General features: G+C 40.6%; 1 long non-coding RNA gene across 1 annotated transcript in view; it reads right to left on the reverse strand.

Annotated features, from left to right (window-relative positions):
- Window positions 1-17,780: 17,780 nt before the first annotated feature.
- LOC114045279 overlaps window positions 17,781-24,720 on the reverse strand; it is a 15,429-nt gene continuing 8,489 nt past the window's right edge. Inside the window, exon 3 of the long non-coding RNA XR_003569360.1 lies at window positions 17,781-18,432. This is a non-coding gene — a long non-coding RNA (uncharacterized LOC114045279). The remainder of the gene's footprint in view (window positions 18,433-24,720) is intronic.

The raw sequence follows: 24,720 nt of genomic DNA on the forward strand, positions 1-24,720 counted from the left end.
AGGAGTTTTCCTTTGGGGATCTCTTTCAGGAGGTGATCTATGGATTGTTTCAATTTCTATTTTGCTCTCTGGTTCTAAAATATCAGGGTAGTTTTCCTTGATAATTTCTTGAAAGATGATGTCTAGGCTCTTTTTTTTGATCATGGCTTTCAGATAGTCCAATAATTTTAAAATGATCTCTCCTGGATCTATTTTCCAGGTCAGTTGTTTTTCCAATGAGATATTTCACAGTTTTCTATTTTTTCATTCTTTTGGATTTGTTTTACAGTGTCTTGATTTCTCATAAAGTCACTAGCTTCCAATTGCTCTATTCTAATTTTTAAGGAAGTATTTTCTTCAGTAAGCTTTTGGACTTCCTTTTCCATTTGGCCAATTTTGCTTTTTAAGGCATTCTTCTCCTCATTGGCTTTTTGAACCTCTTTTGCCATTTGGGTTAAGTTATTTTTTAAGGTGTTATTTTCTTTTTTTGGGTCTCCTTTAGCAAGATGTTAACTTGTTTTTCATGATTTTCTTGCACCACTCTCATTTCTCTTCCCAGTTTTTCCTCTACTTCTCTTACTTGTTTCTCAAAATCTTTTTTGAGCTCTTCCAGGGCCTGGAACTGATTTACAGTTTCCTTGGAGGCTTTGAATGTAGGGGCTTTGACTTTGTTGTCTTCTTCTGGTTGTATGTTTTGATCTTCTCTGTTACCAAAGAAAGATTCTATGGTCTGACTTTTTTTTGCATCTTTGTTTGCGCATGATCCCAGCCAACTACTGAGTTATAAACTCTTTGTTAAGGTAGGGGTCTGCTTCCAGTGCGGAGGGTGTACTGTCCCAAGCTTCAGGGGTTTTGTGCAGCTGTTTTCAGAGATACTTCTAGGGACCTGTAAATTTTCAGTTCTTCCAAGGTGGTATGAAAAGGGGCGAAGTGTTTACTCCTTTCTTGGCCTGTGCTCTGGTCTATGAGTGACCACAATCACTCTTTTCTGCCTTGGAGCTGTGAGGAGGATTTCCTATCCACCACCATTACAAGCTTCACCACGCCAGCACTGCTCCTCGTCCCAGGACTTCCACTCAGAACTGTGACCCAGATCCAAGCATAGGCAAAGCAAGAGATTCCTGCCTCAGCAAAGAGGTCCCTGCAATCTCCCTCTGATCAGCCACCAGATTCCCCCTCAGCTTGTGGGAGGGAAGTTCTGGAGGCAGTTGCTGCCCCAAGGCTGAGCTCGGGGAATGGAGCTGGGACTGAGCTCTGTCTCACCGCAGTCACAGACTTTTCCCACTGACCTTCTAAATTGTCTTTGGCGTTTGTGGGTTGAGAAGTCTGGAAACAACCACAGCTGCTTGTGATTCAGTCCTCTGATGCCTGTTCCAGGTTCGCTGAGGCCTGTTTTGCCTGCGCGCCCACACCGAAGTGCGTTCCTCTCCCCACCCAGTGCGGTATACCTTTCCCATCAACCATCCAGGCTGTCTTAGGCTGGAAATTTGTTTCACTCTGTCTTTTTGTGAATTCTGCTGCTTTAGAATTTGTTAGAGCCATTTTTTACAGATATTTGGAGGGGTTTGGGGAAGCACTCAAGCAAGTCACTGTTTTTACTCCACCATCTTGATTCCACCCCCATACTTTTTTAAAAAGAGTCATTAGGGATTAAGTGATTTGCCCAGAGTCACACAGCTAGTAAGTATCTGAGGTCGGATTTGAACTCAGGTCCTCCTGACTCCATGGCAAGTGCTCTATCTACTGAGCCACATACCTTTTGTAAGGCTTAAGTTGGTTGGTGAGTTCTTTTCCATCCACATCAGTCTCTTCAGACAAAGTCCCTATCAGTTTTGCATCTATGATCCTAAAATCCTTTTGTGTTTTCATAATTTCCTTCCTGAGAGTTTTCCTATCCCTCTTGGTCTTACTTTACAAATAGAATTTTATTCCATGGAACTTCCTGTGGACCCTTTGAAGTCTGCTCTTAAATCTAGGATGCATGTCAGACTATATCCAGCTTTCCTTTTCTCTATCACAAACTCTAGGAAGGAGTGGTCATTTCCTGCAGTCTTCCCATAATTTCCACTCCTGTAACTAACTAGTTTCTCTCTGTTAGTGAAAATATAATTTTGAGTAGAATTTCCCTTTGTTCTCCACCTTTTGTAGAATGAAATTACCATCTAGTCACATCGAAAATCTATTAGTTGCTCTGCTTTTAGCAGAAAGTTCCATGCTTCTTTGCTCTGGTTTCTGAATTTCTTTAAATGAGTATGCCTTCTTAAAATATAATGTTACCCCTTTTTTATTTAATCTTTTTCTTTTGAATTAAGGTATGCCCATCTAGAATAATACTGCAGTCTTGGGCATGCCTTGGTGATATTGTTAGGTGAAATATGCAACCTTGTGTGAGGACTTCCCTCTAGGTCATCTTGCTTATTACTAATTAAACTTTGAACATTTGTGTATAGACATTTGAGTTTTACTAGTTGCTCTTTTCTTGATTGTGAAGCTTACAACCTAGTAGCGAGACAAGATACAAACACAAATAATCATAACATACAATATTACATTCAAAGCAGGAGTTATTAACCCAGGGGTCTGTGAACCTGGTTTTTTTTTAAATTTAATAGTATTTTATTTTTTTCCCAATTACATGTAAATACAATTTTAAAATTCATTTTTTGAAAGATTTTGAGTTCCAAATTTTTTTCTCCTTCCCTGTCCCCCCCCGCCCCCAACCCCAAGATGGCAAGTAATCTGATATAGGTTTTACATGTGCAATCATGTAAAGCATATTTCCACATTAGTCATGTTGTGAAAGAAGAAACAGAACAAAAGAAAAAAAAACATGAAAGAAAACAAAAACAAAAACAAAATGAAAATAGTATGCTTCGATCTGCTTTCAGACTCCATCGGTTCTTTCTCTGGATGTGAATACATTTTCCTTTATGAGTCTTTTGAACTGTTGTATTGCTGAGAAGAGCTAAGTCAATCATAGTTGATCATCTCACAGTGTTACTGTGTAGAATGTGTGAACCTATTTTAAAAAAAATTTTTGATAACTCTTTTTTAATATAATTGGGTTCCATTGTAATTATATGTCTTATGTATTTAAAAATGTGATTCTGAGAAGGGATTTCATAGGCTTCAACAGACTAAATGTCAAAAGGGTCTATGACACAAAATGGCCAAGGACCCTTGAGCTAAGGCAGGGGCAGGGAGCCTGTAGCCTCAAGGTCACATATGACCTTCTAGGTCCTTGGGTGTGGCCTTTTAACTGAGTCCAAGTTTTATAGAACATTTATTATTTATTAAGGGGATTTATTCTGTGAAGCTTGAATTCAGTCAGAGGGCTGCACTTGAGGACCTGAAGGTTCCTCATCCCCTGGGGCTAAGGGCTTTAGACTTTTTAAACAAAGTTATTTGAGGTCTGAGGAGAGAGGTAGTTACTGTCTGGGGAGATTAGGGAAGGAGGAATTCTAGATGGGATTTTGAAGGATGGGGAGGGATTTAAGAGGTAAAGACTGGGAGGCTTGGAAAGGTGTTCCTTCCAGCTTACAGAACTAGAAGAATTAGAACAGAATTTAAAAGATAAGCTTCTTGAGGGCAAGAGATTGCTTTCATTTTTTCCTCTATGCTTAGCACAGTGCCTGGAATGTAGTCAGCACTTAATGAAAGTTTGTTGATTGATTGCACTTGAGTTTCTATTGTTAAGGAAACATCTGCTTTAGGACATTTGACAAAATATAATTATGATGCCACAGTGCATACGGTTGTATCACTGGAGAGGAGGCTGAGCCTATAGATGAAGTATGGAGGGGCCCTTTTCCTTGTTGTGGAATTTGTTTCCTAAAGAATTGAAGGGATTTAAAACTAGCTCTCATGCTTTACTTAAAAAAAAAAAAGAAAAGTGGACCACATTCTTCTACTCAGGAAGATATGAGACAGATCACTTTACAATCAATGTATCATGACACTCTGATGCAGCACACAGAAATCCTTAAGAGTGTCGTGATAGGGGCAGCTAGGTGGCACAGTGGATAGAGCACCGGCCCTGGAGTCAGGAGGACCTGAGTTCAAATCCAGCCTCAGACAAGACACTTGACACTTACTAGCTGTGTGACCCTGGTCAAGTCACTTAACCTCAATTGCCTTAAAAAAAAAAGTGTCATGATAGCATGAGGTAGTAGCAAGGGTTTAAATCCTACTTCTGAATTTACTAGCTATGTGAACAGGCAACTTAGCCTGCCTTAACCTTGGCTTCCTTATTAGTCCCTATTTCATAAAATAGTTGTGAGACTCCAGTGAGATGTACGCGGAAGGGAGAGTGACTGGTGTGTATATGGAAATGGATATGTTAAAGCCCATTTTCAGGAACTGTTCTGTTTGCAAATCAGTTGCCCTATCTTTAAGCTGCCAAGTACAAATAGTCCTAGTGCAAATAAAAGCTTTATTGGAGGTTAAAAAACCCAAATACTTAAAATAATTTTCATTGAATTTAAAATGACTTTACTAATGTAGTGGGAAGGAAGTTGATCAGGACATCCCTGATCAATTGATTTACTTTCAGCCAAGTTGATGAAATTACAGAAGGCAAGGGGATAACAGACATTAAGGTCTTAAAGTGTCAAGAACTGTCTTTATTTACCCTTTTCTTAGGTGTGAAGACTTTAATCAAGCTTGAGGGAATTAGAGCATGGCAAGCACATTGGGTGGCCTTACCATGCCTCAAATGGCCTTTAAATAAAAGCAACTCTCTCCCTCTTTGCTACTCCATCCCTCCGTCCCTCTCTGTCTTTCTCTGTCTCCCTCTCCTCCTCCTCCTCCTCTTTCTTCTTCTTCCTTTCTTTTTCTTCTCTCTTTCTCCCTCCTAACTTCCCTTTCCCCTTCCTACCTCTCCTTTCCTCCCTTTCTACCCTTCCTCTCTCTCTTACCCCTCTTTCTCTTCTTCCCCCTCTCTTCTTGTTTTCCCTTTCCTCTCCTCTCCTCTCCCCTCCTTCCCTTTCTCTTTGTCTCTCTCTCCCTCTCCCCTTCCTTTCCTCCATCCTTCCTCTCTCCTCCTCCCTCTCTTCTCTTTCTTCTCCCTCCCTCTCTTTCTCTCTTCCTTTACCTTCTTTCTTCCTCCCTCTTTCTTTCCCCCCTCTCTTCATCTCTCTCCCTCCTCTCTCTCTTCCCCCTCTCTTTTTCTCTCTCCCTTTATTCTCCCCTCTTTCCCCCTCTTTCTTTCTTTCCCTTTCCCTCTCTCTTTCATCTCCCATCCTCTCTCCCACTCCCAAGGAGGCAGGAGACAAGTCGGAGGAGTGTGACCTTTGGTAGCAGTTATGAAAGAAAAATGCATCTCTTGAAATGGAATTGCTTTCTACTTCTTGCTAGGGAAGGGATTCCACACACACCTCTTCCCCCGCCCATCAGCAATGGTTAGAAGGAAATGACTCACTCAGCAGAGAGCAGGCCCAGAGAGTCTAACTGCACGGTCAAGAGTTAGCTCTGATAATTGGGAGTTGAACTACAGGTATTAGCAGGATCTAAGTGGAGTGATGTGCCCAGAAGAAGCACTGAGACCAAGGACACTAGGGGAAAGAAAAGACAGAGGGCATCTGGATCCTCAGAGGTATGAGTTGACTAGGCTATATGTATTCCTTAAGTGTATGCCTTTTTACTTGTATATTCTATGTGTAATACCTATTCTTCTAACTGATGCTATATATATATAGGTTGGAGAATACGCTCCATATTTATGGAGGAAATGCTTTATAGCTACTTTCTTTATTATGACATTATAATAAATGCCTTTGCTTTGAGCTAATTGTGTTCTTTGACTTACAACTAAAGGTAAGTGTACTGGTAGGGGCTCATGACCTAAAGTTTTAGGAGTATAGAGCCATGGTGTACCTTTAACCTGCTGTAGCTATTCCCCAGGGTATAAGTGCAAGAGGGGGAGGTGCTACAATTTAATTTACTGTTAACAGTGTTATAAAGAAATGAATTTTAAAAAATTTACCATATTTTCTTCATATGACACAGAATCTTAGAGTTGAAAAAGTCCTCAGAAGACATCTAGTCCAACCTATACCTAAACAGGAAATCTTAGACCACATCCTTAACAATAAGCTATCCACCTGAAGATCTCTTGTAGTGGTAGACTATCTTACAAAGCAATGAATTTCACTTTTGGAGATCTTTAAATGTACATATTTAGATGATGGCAATTGTTTGTGGTTTTTTAACGATGCAGTTGATTGTGCATTATGTTCCTCAGCACAGGTGGGAGTGTGCTGGGGACCAGCTGAGGTGGTTTGCTAGTCTCCCTTGGAAGCTGAGTGGTGGTTTTCTGGGGAATTGTACTTTACCTTTTTCCAAAAGAGTTGAAAGGACCCAGGCTAGGGTGAAGCATGTTTTCCCTATCTCCCTTCTTCCCAGAACAAAACACAAATTCTGAATTGTAGAAGTTCCAAAAAGGGATCTCCTAGTAATAAAAAGACCCTTGCTCCTGGGTGAGTCCCAGGAATGTGAATGCAGGACCTGTGTATCACTATAGCCTCTGTGACCACAAGTGAGAGTGACTGAAAACACTTGGTTAGGAGGAGGTGCTGCTGTGGGGGTATGTGTGTGTGTGTGTGTGTGTGTATGTAAGCACACATATCTGTATATATACATACACACTACACATGTATGTGTATATATACTATATACATAAATGCATATCTATATGTATACTACAGTAGACTCAGTGGGAAAAAGCGAAAGCAGTAACTAAGGCAGGGTAACTTGAGTTTTGTTCCAGGATGCCAACATGTGAGGTGGAGAGAGTATTTCCTCCCCCATATTTGTCTTTTGTCCCTATACCTCATTCCCTCTACCGCCTCTGTGCCATGCAGTGCCACCTTCAAGGATCTTACTCCTCTCTTCAGGTTTGCCTTCCCCCACTGCCTATCTCTTCCCATTGTTACTTTTTGCCTTTATTAACAAAGTTGTTCTGATTTAGACCTAGGATAAATTAGTTGCTGCCTAATAAGAATTAGTGTGGTATAATGTAAAAGATTTGGAGGACCTGGGTTTAAATCCCTAGTATGATTACTCAATCTAGGGCTGTTGTCATCTGTAAAAATGAGGAATTTTGGCTTGTTTATCTTTAAGGTTTCTTCCAACTCTATAGCCTATATTCTAAAGGTTGACTTTTTCCTTTTCTTTTAATCAAATTATCCCATGACACACTGTGGCTAACTTGGAGATGGCATCCATGTGACTGAGGACCCTAGGTAAAGCATAAGACACAAGTGGATCTTGAAGCCATTCCAGCTGAAAGTAATCTATTCTTTCTCTAATGTTTCTAGTACCCTTTGTCTGGGTCTCTCTTTTGCCTCATCATACCCTACCTTGAGTCATCTTTATCCTTGTACATTTTGTATCTCCCCTCTTAGAATGTAAACCTCTTCAGGAAGGGACTGCAGGCATGTTTATCTTTGTATTTCTTACCCCAGTACAATGCCTTACATAGAAGAGGTGCTTCATGAAACTTTACTGAATTAAGTTGAACAGAAGGAAAACACAAGATGTAAGTCTTCCTTTCATTACTACACAGATAGAAAATTTTCACTAAAAAACAAACAAAAAACCCTCCACCCACAAACCAAAAACAATGGCATCACCTGTCATCTCTGTGATTTGGTTATTATTATCCTTATTATGAAATGTAGGGGCATTTCCAGTTTTGCATACTGGTATTATTGCACTCAAGTACAAGGTACTCCAATGTCCTTGGTTAACATTTGCATATAGTAGAACTGTTTACTCTCTGGAGATTTGAATGTTTGGGAATGTGTCCACATTGAATGTTAGTCATGTACTATAGCAAATGAGAAGAGGTGGGAAAAATAAAACTACAAGGGAAGACAGGAAGAAATTCATCTTTAAGCTCATATTCCTACTGTTATTTTTAGCACGTGTGAGTTTCATTTTTGTGTCCACGGAATTTTGTTTAATTCAAGGAAATGCTATAGTTGCTCTTTATGGGATTTTAATGGTCCTCTTCAATTTATTTTACTCATTTTGTTTATTTTTGTCCAGAGCTATGATTTCATGGAACTCCTGGTAAGCAAACTCCCTCTACCAAATGCAGTCAAGTGATTGTTTTGAAACAGTTTCCTGAAACACCAAGGAGAAGTGACTTTAGGGTTACACACCCAGTAAGTGTGAGAGATAAGATGTGAACTCAGCCAGGTCTGGTTCTCGGACAGATACTGCCTCCGCCTCCATCCCCTCTTCCTGTGACTTCAGCCTAGGGTTGCCTGGCTAACTGCTGGGCTACCCTCATCCCTGGGCAAATCTTCACTACTCAGCACTTACTCTGACACACACACATCCATATTTTCTGATGTCCCAGATAAGCTAGTTAAAAACAGAGGAGAAGTAAAGATACCAGGAAAGTACTTAACCTCTCCTAAAATGAGGAAAGAAATACTTATCATACCTACTTCAGGGTTGTTTATAAGGAAAGTCCTCTCCTAGTCTACAAATGTTATGTGTATATAAATGTGAGTTATTATGCAGGATGCCCCAAAAGACTAAGTGCAGTGCCAAGCTATTAAAGCTTAAAATTTAGAAACTAAGCTCTAATAGCTCAACACTGCACTAAGACTGGGGACACCCTGGATAGTGGTGCTAGAGGCATGAATACAGGAGTTTTCTCTCTGCCAAAAGCAGAGCAGCTTTCAAATTCTTGGCTAGCCTTCACCATAATTTTATTCCTCAAAACTTGGAAGGAATAGTGAGGGAAATGATCATGGGCTTGACTTTTACCAACAAGGATGAATTCAATTAAATTCAACAAACATTTGTTAAGTGCCTGTTAGGGGCTGGGCAAAGAAAGATAAAAACAGGATGTTTGCTGCCCTCAAGGAACTTAGGATGTTCTGCTGGGGGAATATCTGAAGTGAGAGGGCCTGGGTTTGAGCCTCACTTGGCCACTTGTTCAGCCACTTCCAGCTCTTTGTGACCCCATTTTGTGGTTTTCTTAGCGGAGATCCTGGAGGGGTTGGCCGTGTCCTTCTCCAGCTCATTTTACAGATGAGGAAACCGAGGCAAACAGCATTAAGTAGGGTCACGGGTCCCAGTGTCACACAGCTATTAAGTGTCTGGGGCCAGATTTGGACTCAGGAAGGGGAGTCTTCCAGACACCAGGTCCGGTGCTCTATCCATTATCCTGCCCCTTTGCCACCTACTCCCCATGTCATTTAGGGCAAAACTCTTGACCTCTTTGGGTCGTAATTTTCTATGAAATGAGGGGATTGGATGGATCTCTGAGGTCCCTTCCAGTTCCAGATCGATAAGCCTGTGAAAGCATAAATTTTTATTAGTAATTAATCTGAAAAATATGAAGTGTGCGTAGGTGTATGGGATGGGGGTGGGGAGGAGAGGAGACTGGGGACTGTAGCTACACTGGGCAAGGTGTTGTACACTGGGCTTTTATTGCTCATTTAACTTCCATCAGACAGATGCTAGTTTGGGAACTTATTGCCTCTATTGTATAAGCCTGAAAAAACCCATGCCTGTCCCCTCTACTTGCAAATGAAGGGTAAAAAGATGCCTGGCTTTGGTATAAAATAAGTCAGTTTGTGAGAGGGTAAGAGTTTCAATAATCAATCATATAATGCCATAGTTTTGGAGCTAGAAAGGAGCTCAAAAGTCATTTAGTCTAGGGGTGGGGAACCTGCGGCTTTGAGGCCATCTATGGCCCTCGAGGACCCCAGGTGTGACCCTTTGACTGAATCTGAAATCCAAAAGAAAGTTCTGTGAAGTTTGGTTTCAGTCAAAGGGCCTCACTTGAGGACCTAGAGGGCCACCTGTGACCTTGAGGCTACAGGTTCCCCACCCTTGACCAGTCCTCTGATTTTACAGAAAAGGAAACTGAAGTCTGGAGAGGTTAAGCAATGTGCTCAGAGCTATACAAAAAGGGCCTGATAGTTAAAATCAACTGTCTGACTCCAAATTTATCACCTTTTCCAATGCACCCTACCATGTCTCCAATAGGATGCTTACTTAGGCAACTTTTATTAATATGCACTGTTGCCAGATACATTATCATTGTACACCTAGTCTATATAAGGCACTGTGCCAGGGACCAGTATACAAAGATAAAAATAACTACAGTACTCTCAGAGGGCTTACATTTTATTAAGGGAGAAACACAATGTACATTGATAAGTATAACAAAAGGTAGGGTATGATGGGGAAAAGAAAAGGCCCAGACAAAATGCCCTAGGAAAATTAGAGTACGAACAAATAACTTGATGTTATATGGAGGTGGGGGAGGTTGGTGGTAGGACAGGAAAGATTGGAGATAGAGTCACAGAGGAAATGACACCTGAGCTGAGAAAAGAAAGATGCAGAACTCTTTGGAGGAAAAGGATTCTGAAAGGCAGGGATGAGGAGGGCATGGGGGAACACCTGAGGATATGTGTGGAGGCAGGAGACATGTCAAATTCTGGAAGTTGTAAGCAGTCAGTTGGTTTGAAAGGGTGCATATATGAAAGGGAATGGCATGAAAAAAGGCTAAAAAGGTAGAATGGAAAGGATTGGCAGAGGGTCTTAAATGCCAGGCTTATGCAGAATTACTGAAACCACATAAACAAAAAGATCACTAAAAGGAAGTTGAACTCTGCGTAATTGAAAAGCCATTGAAGGTCTTAGAAATCAGATAATGAAACATACATCCTCTTTGAAGCCAGGAAAGCAGAGAGTTACCAGGATAGAATATTGTATACTTTGTCAGATTCAATTTTGCTAAATTGTTTTTCTTTGTTACAAGACAATCTAGAGCGTGGCGGGCAGAATTGTTGAGATGATTGTGATGTAAAGACAAAAGACCTCAATAAAATAATTTTTTTAAAAAAATTCCGGGCTAAGGGTTTTGTATTTTATCTTAAACAATGACAATAGGAAACCACTGAAAATCTTTGAGTAGGAGAGCAAATGATCAGACATATGTATTAGGAAGATTATTTTGGCAGCTATGGGGAAAAAATGAATCGGAGTGGGAAGACACTAGAAGCAGGGTTATAAGTGGTGACAGTACTAAAATAGTATAGGTGAGAGGTGATAGTTGCCTAAACAAGGCTGATGGCAGAGCCAGTAAAAAGAAGAATTTTATTTCTGTTTGTTTACTTGTTTTTACAAAGATAGATGCAGTATTAATTAGATGTGGAGGCATGGGAGTGGGGAGTGTCAAAGCTGATTGTTTTGAGCCTGAATGCCCGTGAGAGTTGAGATTCTGTTGGCATAAATATGAAGATTAGGGAGTGGACGAAGATTAGTTTTGAATGCTTTGAGTTTCAGGTATCTGAAGGAGGTCCAGGAGGAGATATTGTGTGGTTGTGTTTGTCCTTCATTCTTGAAGAAGACATCAGGGAGATGATGATGACATGACTTGCAATTGATTTTGATTTTAGTAAGGGAGGGCTGTGCAAAGTCTCGATTTCTCTTCCAGCCTCAATTTCTCTTCCAGAGCCATCTGGGTCTAGTGGCTAGATATTGATCAGGGTGACTGGAGATGGCCCTGGAAGCAATGGGAGACCCTGGCCCTTTTAAACTAAGGTCTTTTCAGGTTCTCACTGTGAGTGAAGCAACACCCATTCAGTGAATAGGACTCTTTATTCTTAAAGAATAAATTAAATTAAATTAAAGAATAAAGTGAGTCAAGGGATGGCCCCTTTAATACATTTTTTTAAAAAATCAAACAGAGGGGAAGACCCTCAGGGTGGCTGGCCAAAAGAGGAACAGTTACTATTTACATTCACTCTGAGCCAGGAGGGCCCAAAAAATAACCTTGAAGTGATGCTTGGGCAGGGACCTATTTGTTGTCCAATCCATGAGATCCAGAGTGAATTGTGTTTAAAGCTTAGTCTTTGAGAAAGAAATTTAGCCAGCAAACCCCAAGTTAATTAGGTATCTTTTGGTCATCAAAATTTACCTTCCTTTGGGTAGAAGATATACAAGGTGTAGGATTGACCAAAGAGTTCTATGATCAACTTGAACTTGTAGAATGGTAAGCCTTTATTTGGGACTTTTGAAAACATCTTCCTGTGAAACATATGGACATGCCCATTAGCAGGCTGGTAAGAAGACTAATGACACCTTCTGGTTGTCTCAGTGACCAAGACTGTCCCCAAAATGAATTGATTCCCATTATTGTAGAATATACTTTTTTGAGAGGAACAATCCTTTTGCACTGGCCTGTAAAGAGGAACCCTTAAGACTCCTCCTGTCTTTTATTATGGAGAGTTTCTGAGAGTTTAGTAGGTAGGAGTTGTGTTTGGAGGGCCTTGAGGACAAAGATACATGAAGAGCTGCTTATGCTTACATAAAGTGAAATAAAAGCTTCTGTACCCCAAGTTCTTGGCTACTTTTTGTCTTCTTTTTTTCCTTTTCTGAATATAAATCAGAGACTAGAGACCTCAAAGTGGACTTTCTGAGCCCAGGGGACATAAGCAGCTAGGGTATCAAGAATTCCTAGAGAGGCTCACGGCAGAGGCAAAATGCTTAACTGAATGGCTTAAACATCGGTGGGGAACCTGCAGCCTCAAGACCACATGTGGCCCTCTAGGTTCTCAAGTGCTGCCCTTTGTCTGAATCCAAACTTCACAGAACAAATCCCCTTAATAGAAGGATTTGTTAGGTAAAACTTGAACTCAGTCAAAAGGCTGAACCCAAGGCCACATGTGGCCTCAAGGCCTCAGGTTCCCCACCCCTGGCTAAGATATGAATTCCAAGTCAGTGCCTCTACCTTTGCAGGGGCACAGGTGTGATCTCTCAGACACCTGGCAGCTACAGTAGGGGAGCTGTGTGATCAAGTGATGAGATTTCCTGGGGGTCACCTCTTTAGCAGTCCTGAGTTTCAAAGCATCACAATCAGGCCTTCTAGAAAGAGAAGAGGACAGGTCCTAGGTGGCATGACCCTGGAATCTAGCCTTTTAACCAGAGAAAAGGAAAATGCTTATGAAATGACCCCAAGTTCAAGAGTTTGGGAATCTGGCCTGGGAAGGACAGAAGCAAGGAGCTGAAGTCATGACATGGAAGAGCAAGGAATTTGAATTTTGCATTCCTCTATTACATTGAGTTACAGATAGTATGGGTCTGATGGCAAGCAGGTCACGCTGTTTAGCAGCCTCAAGTGTGGCTTGCTTCTGGGAGAGTCCAAGCCCTCAGGATAGTAGCATAAGGCTGAATGTGTAATTCCTCCTCTGGGGTACTTCTCTAATTTGACATTTTCAGGTCTTGGGGTCAGGTCTCAGAGATGTAACTACTCCTAGGCCCAAGGGTACTCAGTGGGTCTGCCCTCCTATAGGCCCCCATCAATGAGTTTACTTTTAATATTCAGTGAGTAGATACAATTAAATCAAAGCAAAGACATTTACTAAAATGGGATAGTAAGAATAGTAACAACAGGGCAAAACATTACCCTCACAAACCTGGGGCACATTCTCTCACAAATGCACACAGCATCAGTGTGGAAGAGTGGGCAAAATATTAGAATATACTTAGAATGAGGCACACACATAGGCAACACATATGGTGAAGACCTCTGGCGTTGCAGTGGCCTAATGTCCATTTTTTTCTTTTGCTTAGGCAATTGGGGTTAAGTGACTTGCCCAGGGTCACATAGCTAGTAAGTGTCAAACGTCTGAGGCCACATTTGAACTCAGGTCCTCCTGACTCCAGGGCCAGTGCTCTATCCACTTCGTCACCTAGCTGCCCCCTAATGTCCTTTTTCTTATCATGGTGTCTCCATACTATTTCCCTATGGTACAAAGTCTTTACTGGGCAGGTCCCTGAGTCCGCTCCACCCCACAATGATATTCTCTGTTGCTAGGACTAGTTCTCTCCTGAATCAATAGTTGGCTCTCTTTTCTGCTGCTAGAGGTAATGATCCTTGAAGCTGCTTCCTGCCCTGACTCTTCTGTGTTTGTGTCTCTCCTCTCTTCTAAGTATGTGTCTTGTACTGGTCATACTCTGGCTTCCTTTTACCACTATCACCTCTCTTCTGGTAGAGAAGCAGGGGTCATACCACCATGTAAAGCTGATCCTGCCTTGACTGTGACTTAATTTTTTCCAAGACTGGAAGATTTAACTTTTTTTTTTTTAGGCAATTGGGGTTAAGTGACTTGCCCCGGGTCACACAGCTAGTAAGTGGCAAGTGTTTGGTCTGAGGCCGGATTTGAACTCAGGTCCTCCTCACTTCAGGGCAGGTGCTCCATCCACTGTGCTAACTAGCTGCCCCCAACTTTTTGTTTTAAAGACCACTTGGATTATCCAGCCAATGGCCAGCTGCCCTTCTAATTCCACCTTTGTACTTCATTTTAATGTATTAACACTGTGCAATACCCATCTCGCTGCTACATGTCCCTTTCTGTGATTTTATCAATTAGGCTTGGGAATTCAATTGGTCAGGAATCAACTTTCTAGACCCCCATCTTGATGGGTCTCTGTGGAGTGAATGAGGGACATACTGGATTGCAGGGAAATTGCCTAGCAGCTTCAAGTTCATTTTCCTTTAAACCTCATAATAGCACTATTGCGGAAAACTTTAGGACCCTGAAAAAAGTAGGATTCATTGGAGAGGGAAAATGATTATGTTTATTGCTTATGGGCTCCTGTGAATCCTTTGACTTTTCTATGGGTAGAATAAAGATTCTGTTGTACCTGACAGGTGTAGTTTTGCCTTGAGTGCTGAGGATATAGGGGGACCTTGTTATCCATATCTGTGAAGACCTAGACACAAGATGCAGGATTATACAGCAGAAACTCTGAGTTAGGGCATAATGAGCCAAAGCCTAAGTGATCTTTTTTGGGTGGACTCCCAGACTGGAACCCAGACTCTCTGAACACAGATCACGGGTCCCTGGTTCATGTGTTATACTAACAAGTAATTGAAGGTGAGGTTCTCAAGTTCAGGAGAAATATTATAGCTGGATCATAGGTTAAGAAGTCACCTGCATAAAGATAGCTAGACTAGAACTTGGAGGACACCATACTTACGGAGTGGTAGAAAGATGAAGAACCAGTAAGGGACACTAAGAAGGAACAGTCCAACAAGTAAGAGGAGAATTAGGAGAGTTGTGTTCAAGAAGCCCTGTGAGGAAAGAGTATTCAGGAGGAGTCAAATACTACAAAAAAGTCAAGGATGATGAGGGCTAAGAAAAGGCCAATGGAACTAGTAGTATCAGAGGACAAATAACAAGTGGGTGAGGAGTGAATGGGTGGTGAAGAAGTAGAAACTAGGAGTAATCTTGTAGTTTAACTTTCTTTTATGTGTTGTCTCTTCCCATTATATCTTAAGCTCTTTGAGAGCAGAAGTCCTCTCCATTTTTTTTCTATTTGTATTCCCAGTACGTGGCACACAGTAAGCACTTAATAAATGCTTTTTTACTCATCTGTTCATTCATTCATTCAAGAAGTATAGGCTAATCTTTCTGAAACTTCAGGAAGAAAGATGTAGAAAACTGGCTTGGGGAAATGGTAATGGTAAGGGAGGGTTTTCTAAGCATTGAGGAGACCTAAGCATGTTTTCAGGTATTGCAGATGGAACAAGTAGCTAGATATTTAAGAGAAGACAGTGAGAGGGTATGGCTAATGGAGCAAACTCCTGAAGGAGGTAGGAAGGAATGGGATCAAAATTAGGGTTGGGGAGGGTGTTAACCTTAGCAAAGAGAGGGAACACCTCCTATGACATTAAAATAAATGAGGAGGGTAGAGATGAAGGGTTCTTGAGTTGTAGAATGGGAAATATGAGGGCACTCATAAGGACGGCTTAAATCTTCTGGGTTAAGTAGCATTCTGGGTTTTCTGCTAAGAGAGAGAAGGATGAAGATGTAGCTAAGGACTTGAAGAGAGAGAAGATTTGGAACAGCCACTCCAGTAAACATCATCTTCTGTGAAGGTTTTAGGGAAAGACATGGCGAGAGTCACATAGAACGGGAAGACCCAGAGGGGTTGAAATAAAGCCGTGCTGGTGGAGGAGTAGCATGGACTCCAATGAAAAACAGAATATTAGTGCTGGATGTGCCCTTAGAGATCACTTAGTCCAACCTCTTCATTTTACAGATTAGGAAGCTAAGGTCCAGGGAAGGGAAGGAATTTGCCCATGGTCAAATGGTAAGTGGCAAAACACTTCTAGTTTGGAACTAGAATCCTGACAAAAATCCATAGATCCATCAATTTACAAGATGAGAATCAAGAAATATCACTGTATTCCCTAGCATATAATGTTCGCTTAATTTATAGAAGTGATAACAATGTCTTTATATTTTGTTTTTCCATAAAGCAGAAAGTACCTTAGAGATATTCTCATTAATTTTCACATAATTCCTAGAAATAACAGCTCATATTTCTACAGTGTTTTATGGTTTACAAAGCAATTTTCTCATGACAACCCTGTGATGTAGGCAGTACATCACAGTGTTATCCCCATTTTACAGAGAGAAAAACTGAAGGTCAGTGAGGTGGAATGACTTGCCCAGTCACCCAATCATTAAGTATTGAAAGGAGGCCTTCTGATGCCATGTCCAGCACTTTTTCCATCATGTTATAGATAGGAGAGAATTAGAATGTGAGTTCTATGAAAGCAGGGACTGTCTTGCTTTTCTATTTGTAGCCCCAACACTTCACATAGCACTTTGCACATGGTAAGTGAACGCTTTTTTCATTAATTAATTAATTCATGACCATTTGATAAATGAAAAACCTGAGATAAAGAGATGCTAACTGTCAAAATATGCCAAAGGAGGCCAGGTCTACAGCTAGAGCAGTTTTCCCTAAAGGAGGTAGTGCTGTTATTTATTATCAAATGTTATTTAATGAACATTCATGTGGATCTGAATCATAGTATCTAAAGCATCCGGGGGTGACGGATTTTTTTTTCTACTTTTACCAATGCAGATCAGCTCTTCCTCTTCTATATTTAGAGAATGGCTCGGACTCTGAGAGATTAGGTGACTTGTCCGGGACATGTCAGAGGCAAGACTCGGACCTAGGTCTTCTGGACTTCAAGGTCAGCTCGATATCTACTATACCAGTATTTCTCAAAGTGTGGTTTGGGGACCACTGGGGGTCCCTTAGGTCCTTTCAGGGAGTCTTCAAGGTCAAAACTAATTTTTGTAATAATACTAAGACATGTTAATTTCTAATATGGTAAATATTGATAGATATAATCCATATAAACAAAAGTTCTTCATGTGTGTATGTGTATGTGTATGTATGTGAAACCTGAATAATTTTTAAGAGTGTAAAGGGGTCCTGAGATCAAAAAGTTTGAGGATTACTGCATTACCCTATGCTATCTCTGTTACATTATGAGACTAGTATTTTGACTTGCAATTCAACATTCAATTAAATTTTTTTTTCTTTATGTTCTATGGTTTAAAAAAGGGTAGTAAGCCCATGAAGGTATCCCAGAATAACTATTCTATCATTTCTCTTTTTAACTTACAGGGAAAAAGTAATGTAAGGGTGACAAGAAGTTTAAACACAATTTACACCAGTTTTGTTTTAAGAAAATTTTTCTTAACTTTCAAATCAAGAATGGGAAATGTTAAATTGGATTCAATAAACACAAATCGAATTTCAAAATAATCTTCAATTCCATATTATGGTCTATTAAAGGATTGGGGGCCAGAGAAGAAGAAAGAAAAGGGTAAGAGTAGAATAAATTCAGAGGGGAGGAAGAAAGACTGACAGGGAGAAGAAGAAATGTGAAAGATGAATGAATGGATTAAGAAAGCATTTAAGTGCTTACTATATGCAAAACACTGTACTAAGTGATGAGATACAAATAGAAAAGTAGTTCTTGCTTTCAAGGAAATCACCTTCTAACGGGACAGAAAACACATATGGAAGCTTTCAGTGGTAAGTCACGTGGAAAGACCCCACAGTCTTTAGGCCAAAGCAGATGTTAACGCCTCTTTAATCATGCCGTTATTTAATGTCACTCTTCCTAGGGCTCTTGAGTTCAGGTTCCTGGATTGATCCCATCAGGGGCTGAGAGGAAGTGGTGGTCCAAGTGCTGGTGATGCCTGGCATATGCTGTCTCCTGCCTCTTGCTTGCTGTTTCAGCTAGATTGGCCTACCTGACCCATGTGTGGCAACTGTTTGGCCATTGCTGAAGATGGTTGACCCCTTCTCCACAGGAGTTGCTTGCCCAGATGATGGCTGTGAGAGCTGGGCTGGAAGCAGCCCTGCCACTCCCAGAGCTCCTCTGTCTGTTGGTGGTGGTTAATCAGCAATTATCGTTGGTCATGATAAGGAGGAAGGATCCTGTCTCCACAATGATGTCTCCCCTCTTGGATGGCTGTAGAAGTTGGACCACAAGCAGGTTTGGGGGGCACTGGTAATTCCCAAGGCTCTTGGTTTCAGGGTCTTGATTTCTGTTCCCACTGAGGGCTGAAGCAAGATGGTAGCCAAGGTTGTGGTTTAAATTGCCTGGACACAGATAAATAGAAATTGTAGAGTGAAAAGGAGGGAGGATAGTATGAAAGAGAAAGTGCTAGAGAGCCTCAGAGTTCAGTAGATTCTGAATTAGTAAACTAGTTCCATCATATGCTGCTGTTCATATGGATGTGTGTTTCAGATTGCTGTCATCACATCTAACCATCAACTGTTTACAAATCTTCCACTGTTTTTGGCCTGTGGCCTTCCACTGTGTTTGGACAAACAGGTGTCAGCTACTTTTATCTAGTCACATGTTTAATTTAGTTGGTGACTCTAGAAAGAAATCATACAAGACAAATTTTATTACAAGCAATATAGTTAAAACGCAATAAAAATTCATCATAATTTTTTTCAAGCTCCAGCTATAACACATAGCAAAGCAGTTGCCTAGGACACACTAGGTGGATAAGAGGGCACAATGAAGAATATTCTTTAATATTACTCTTAATAAATGCACATCTTTTTAATGCCAAGAAATACTGCTCTCCATGGTACATAGGTAAGTATTTTGTGATAATTCAAGTCACTGGTGTTATATTGAAGGCTCAAAACCTCTGGGGGACAGTAACCTACTCAGGCGTAATTTTCCAACCTTGGTTGGGGTTCACAAATGCCTTGTCTTGACTCTGTCCCACAGTCATAGTGCTCACACTGAAGAGAGATAAGATTGGTTCTGCTTTGCCCTGGAAGGCAGAAATAGGACTAATGGATAGATGTTATGGGGACACAGGTTTTTGCTCAGTATTACTCATAATTTGCTAATAACCTAAAATGCTATATTTATATATCATTTTAAGATTTGCAGATCAATCTCCTGACAGCAGCCCTGCAAGATAGGTAGAGTAAGTATTATTATCCCCATTTCATAGATGAGGAAATTGAGGTTCTGAGAAGGTTAATGACTTGTCTATGATCCCATGAGACTATATTTGAATTTAAGCTTCTTAACTCTAAATCTAGTGCTATATCTACCATATTATTTATCTCTCATCATAAGGAAAAAAGTTCTTAACAAAAATGGCTAGGTTTGGGGTGAGGAGTTGGGGAGGGAGGAAAGAATAACATAGTAAAGAATTGTACCACTGAAAGCTTTTATTTATTTTTTTAAAATTTAATTTATTTATTTTTAGTTTTCAACATTCACTTCCAAAGATTTTGAGTTCCAAATTTTCTCCCTATCTCTCCCTTCCCTCCACCTCAAGATAACATGCAATCTGATGTAGGCTCTACATATACGTTCATATCGAACCTATTTTTACGTTAGTCATATTATAAAGAAGAATTAGAACCAATGGGAGAAACCACGAGAAAGAATACACACACATACACACACACACACACACACACACACACACTCACAAGAAAAAAAAAGAGAGAGCAAATAATATGCTTTGATCTGCATTCAGACTCCATAGTTCTTCTTCTGGATGTGGACAGCATTTTCCATCATGGGTCCTTTGAAGTTGTCTTGGATCCTTGCATTGCTAAGAAGAGATGAGTTTAACGATGGTTAGCCATTGCACAACGTATCTGTTACTGTGTACAATGTTTTCCTAGTTCTGTTCACTTCACTCAACATCAGTCCATACAAGTCTTTCCAGGTTTTTCTGAAGTCTGCCTGCTCATCATTTCTTATAGCACAATAGTATTCCATTACATTCATATACCAGCATTCCCCAATTGATGGGCATCTCCTCAATTTCCAATTCTTTACCACCACAGAAAGAGCTGCTAGAAATATTTTTGTACATGTGGGTCCCTTTCCCATTTTTATGATCTCTTTGAGATACAGACCTAGAGTGGTATTGCTGGGTCAAAGGGTATGCACATTTTTATAGCCCTTTTGGCATAGTTCACTGGAAGCTTTTAAATAGAAGGCTAGGCTAACCACTTATTATGGATATTGTGGACCAGATCCATGCTTTAGATAGGATTTGGATTTAGGTGATTCCCAAGGTCTCATTCTACTTGCAATTCTATGAATTCATGACTATAAGGTTGGTTGGTTATAATGACATTCACTACTGCAATTAATTCAGTCCAAATACATACCTTCCTGCCCAGCCCCCCATCTCACCAAGCCCCTGGAAAGGACTTCCAGAATTCTTGGACTTTAAGTAACTAAGTCAAAAGCATCACCTTTTAAACCACGTATTAATATAATCCAGGGCCCTAGGCCTCCTAAACTCCTAAGCTCTGTTCCCTCTAAGCTTCTGGTTCCTTCCATTGCTAGTACATTCCTTCTAATATTATTTCCAATTTATTCTGTATATACCTTGTTTGTACACAGTTGCTTACATGATGCTTTCCCATTAGATTGTGAGCTCCTTGAAGGCAGGGACTGTTTTTCCTTTCTTTGTATTCCCAGCACTTAATACAGTGCCTGGCATATAGTAGGCATTTAATAAATGCTTGTTATATTTGAATTATTGGAAGTAATTTCAGAGGGAAGGCACTAGTGGTGGGGATAGGGATGTGGACAGGGTGGGGTGGGGGATTGACCTCTTGGAGAAGGTGGGATTTGAGCTAAGTCTTGAAGGAAGCCAGGGAAGCTAAGAGGCAGAGATGAGGAGGGAGAGCATTCCAAGGCATGGGGGGGGGCAGCCAGCAAAATAGCATGGAATGGGGAGATGGGGGACAGGAAAGGTGGGAGACATCTCAGTTATGAAGGGTTTTAAAAGTCAAACAGAGGATTTCTATTTAACCCTGGAGGTAATTGGGAGCCAGTGGAGTTTACCTAAAAGAGGTAAGGGAGGTGACATAGTCAGACTTGTGCTTTAGGAAGATCACTTTGATAGGTAGGTGGAGGATGGAATGGAGTGGAGAGAGACTGGAGGCAGGCAGACCAATCACAAGGCTTTTTGCTATATTCCAGGTATGAGATGATAAGAGCTTGCACAGGATGATGGCAACGTCAGAGGAAAGAAGGGGGCATATACAAGAGATGTTACAAAGGTAGAAATAACAAGACTAAGGGACTGACTGGATAAGTGGGGTGAGAGGAAGTAAGGAGTTGAGAATGACACCTAGGTTTTGAAGCTAGATGACTGGTAGTATCGTGATGCCTTCAATGGTGATAGGGAAATTAGGAAGAGAGAAGGGCTTGAGAAAAGAAATATAATTAGCTCAGTTATGGACATACTGAGTTGAAGATAATTAATAGCTTGGCTCGAGAGATTCAAGACTTTGCCTTAGGAAAAAAAAACTCCTTGAATTAGAATGGGCCAAATAGAAATCAATGACTCCATGAGGCAACAAGGAATACTACAACAAAGCCAAAAGACTGAAAAAATAGAAGAAAATATAAGTTATCTCATAGTTCATTGACCTGGAAAACAGATCAAAGAGAAAAAAATGTAAGAATATTAGACTACCTGAACACCATCACCAATAAAAAGAGCCTAGGCATCATATTTCAAGAAATCATGAAAGAAAACTGCCCAGATCTCTTAGAACTAGATGGTGAAGTGGAATAGAAAGTATTTACTGCTTTCTGAAAGAAACTCCAAAATGAAAACTCCCAGGAACATGATAGTCAAATTCCAAAGCTTACAGGTCAAGGAAAAAATACTGCAAGCAGCCAGAAAGAAATAATTCAAGGACTGAAGATCCAAGGTCAAGATTATACATGATTTAGCATTCACCACTATAAAGCAGAGGAGAGCATATAATACAATATTCCAGAAGGCAGCTCATATAGGCTTATAGCCAAGAATAATTTACCAAGCAAGATTGAGTATAATTCTACAGGAGGAAAACAGTTCATTAATTAAATAGAGGACCTCCAAGAATTCCTAATGAAAAACCAGAGCTACGTAAAGACTTTGATATTCAAACACAGGAGTCAAGAGAAACATAAAAAGATAAATATGAGCAAGCAATCATAAGATACTAAACAAAGATAAAGTGTTTACATTTTCTTAAGGGGAGATTTTAGATATATTCCTCCAGAACTCTATAATCATTAGGGGCCATGGAGGGAGTCTAATTAGACAAGGCCTGGGAGTGGTTTTATTATGTCTCAATGATCTTAAGACTAGAAAGAGAGGGCAAGAGAAATACATTAATGGAGAAGGGAAAGGAAAGTTAGGGAAAATCATCTTACATTATCAGGTTGCACAAACAGATTTCTATGCAAACAAGGAGGAGGCTGTGGGGTGAGGAGCAGCTGACACTTGAACTTTACCTTCATCTGAATTGGTCTAAAGAGGAAAGAATGTACTCATACACACACCGTTACAGAAATACACTTCACTCAACAAGAAAATAAGAGGGAAAGGGGGAAAAGAAGAGGGAAGGAATAATAAGGGAGGGATTAGTCCTAAGTAAAATAAACTCATGCTAAGGGTATATAAATATATTGATAGCACTTTTTGAGGTGGCAAAAAATGGGAATCTGAGGGGTAGCTACCAATTGGGGAATAGCTGAACCATGGTACAGAATTGGGATAGAATATTATTGTGCTATAAGAAATGATGAAGGGAAGGGTTTCAGAGAAACCTAGGAAAACTTGTATAAACAGATACAGACAAAAAGCGAACAGAAACAAAAGAACAATTTATGCAATGATAACATCATGTTAAAGACAAACAACTTTGAAAGAATTAGGAACTCTGATCAGTGTAATGACCAACCACAATTCCACAGAACTTATGATGAGGTATGCTACCCTCATCTGATAGGGAGGTGAGGGACTCTGAGTACAGAGTGAGACATTTTTTTTGGGCACAGCCAATTCAAAAGCTTGTTTTGCTTCACTGTTCATGTTTGTGGCAAAGGTTTTTATCAGTCAATCAACCAATAAACATTTATTAAGCACCTACTATGTGCCAGGCACTGTGCTAAACTCTGGGGATACAAAAAGAGACAAAAGACAATCCTTACCCTCAAGGAGCTTACAATATAATGGGGGAGACAATATACAAATAAATATATAACAATCCCAGCTATAAATGCAGAAGAAATAGGAAATAATTAACAGAAAGAAGCCACGGGAATTATGAGGGGTTGGGAAAGGCTTCCTGTAGAAGGTAAGGTTGTAGTTGGGACTTAAAGGAAGCCAGGTAGATCAGTAGTCAGAGCAAAGGAGAGAGAATATTCCAGGCATGGACAACAGACAGGGAAAATGCCCTGAACCAAGAGACAGAGTGTCTTATTTGTGGGACAGCCAGGAGGCCAGTGCCACTTGATCAAAGAGTATATATTAGGGAATAAGGTATAAAAAGACTGGGAAGATAGGAAAGGGCTAGGCTATGAAAGGCTTTGAATGCCAAATAGGACATTTTGTATTTGATCCTGGAGGCAACAGGAAGCTACTAGAATTTATTGAAGGGGTTGGGGGGGGCAGGTGACATGTTTGAACCTGTATTTTAGGAAAATCACTGTAGTGGGTGAATGAAGGATGGATCAGAGCGGGGAGAAACGTGACGGAGGCAGACCCACCAGAAGGTTATTGCAGTGAGCCAGGCATGAGGTGATGAGGGCTGGCACCTGAGTGGTAGCAGTGTCAGAGGAGAGAAGAGGGTATATTTTAAAGATGTGGCAAAAGTGAAATTGACAGGGCTTGCCAACAGCATGGGTATGGGGGTGGGGTAAGAGACAGTGAGGAATCCAAGATGATTCTTAGGTTGGGAGCTTGAGGGACTGAGAAGATGCTGTTGCCCTCTACAGTATGGTCTGGGGGTGGGGGAGATACTGAGTTCTCTTTTGGACATATTGAGTTGAAGATGTCTACTAGACATCAGATATCTGAAAGGCAGTTGGAGATGTGAGACTGGAAGTCAGCAGAGTGTTTGGGGCAGGATAGATACATCTGAGAATCATCAACATAGAGATGGTAATTAAATCCTTGGGAGCTGATGAGATTACCAATTGTAGTAGTAGAGGGAGAAGAGAAAAGAGCCCAGAACAGAATGATGATGGACATCTTCAGTTAGAGGATGTGATCGGGAAGAAGATCCAGAAAAGAAAACAGAAGAGTGGTCAGAATGGTAGAAGAAAAACTAGGAGAGAGTGGGGTCCCAAAAACCCAGAAAGAAGAGAGTATTATGGAGGAAAGAATTGTCAAGGAGAATGAGAGATTTTCTTTTGTACTCAACTTGGGGGTGCAGGTGGTTAGGTTGAGAGGGAGAGAAGGTAGATTTTTGCAGATTGAAAAAAATACATATAACTTTAAAAAAAATAGAGCAAGAGAAAAGAAAATGGAGGCACCTAATGTAGATTACTTTCTCAAGGAATTTATCTGGAAAAGGGAGGTGAGATATAGGACAATTGCTAGC

The sequence above is a fragment of the Vombatus ursinus genome, unplaced genomic scaffold (assembly GCF_900497805.2).
Source record: "Vombatus ursinus unplaced genomic scaffold, bare-nosed wombat genome assembly UNPS02014778.1, whole genome shotgun sequence".
Taxonomy (NCBI): domain Eukaryota; kingdom Metazoa; phylum Chordata; class Mammalia; order Diprotodontia; family Vombatidae; genus Vombatus; species Vombatus ursinus.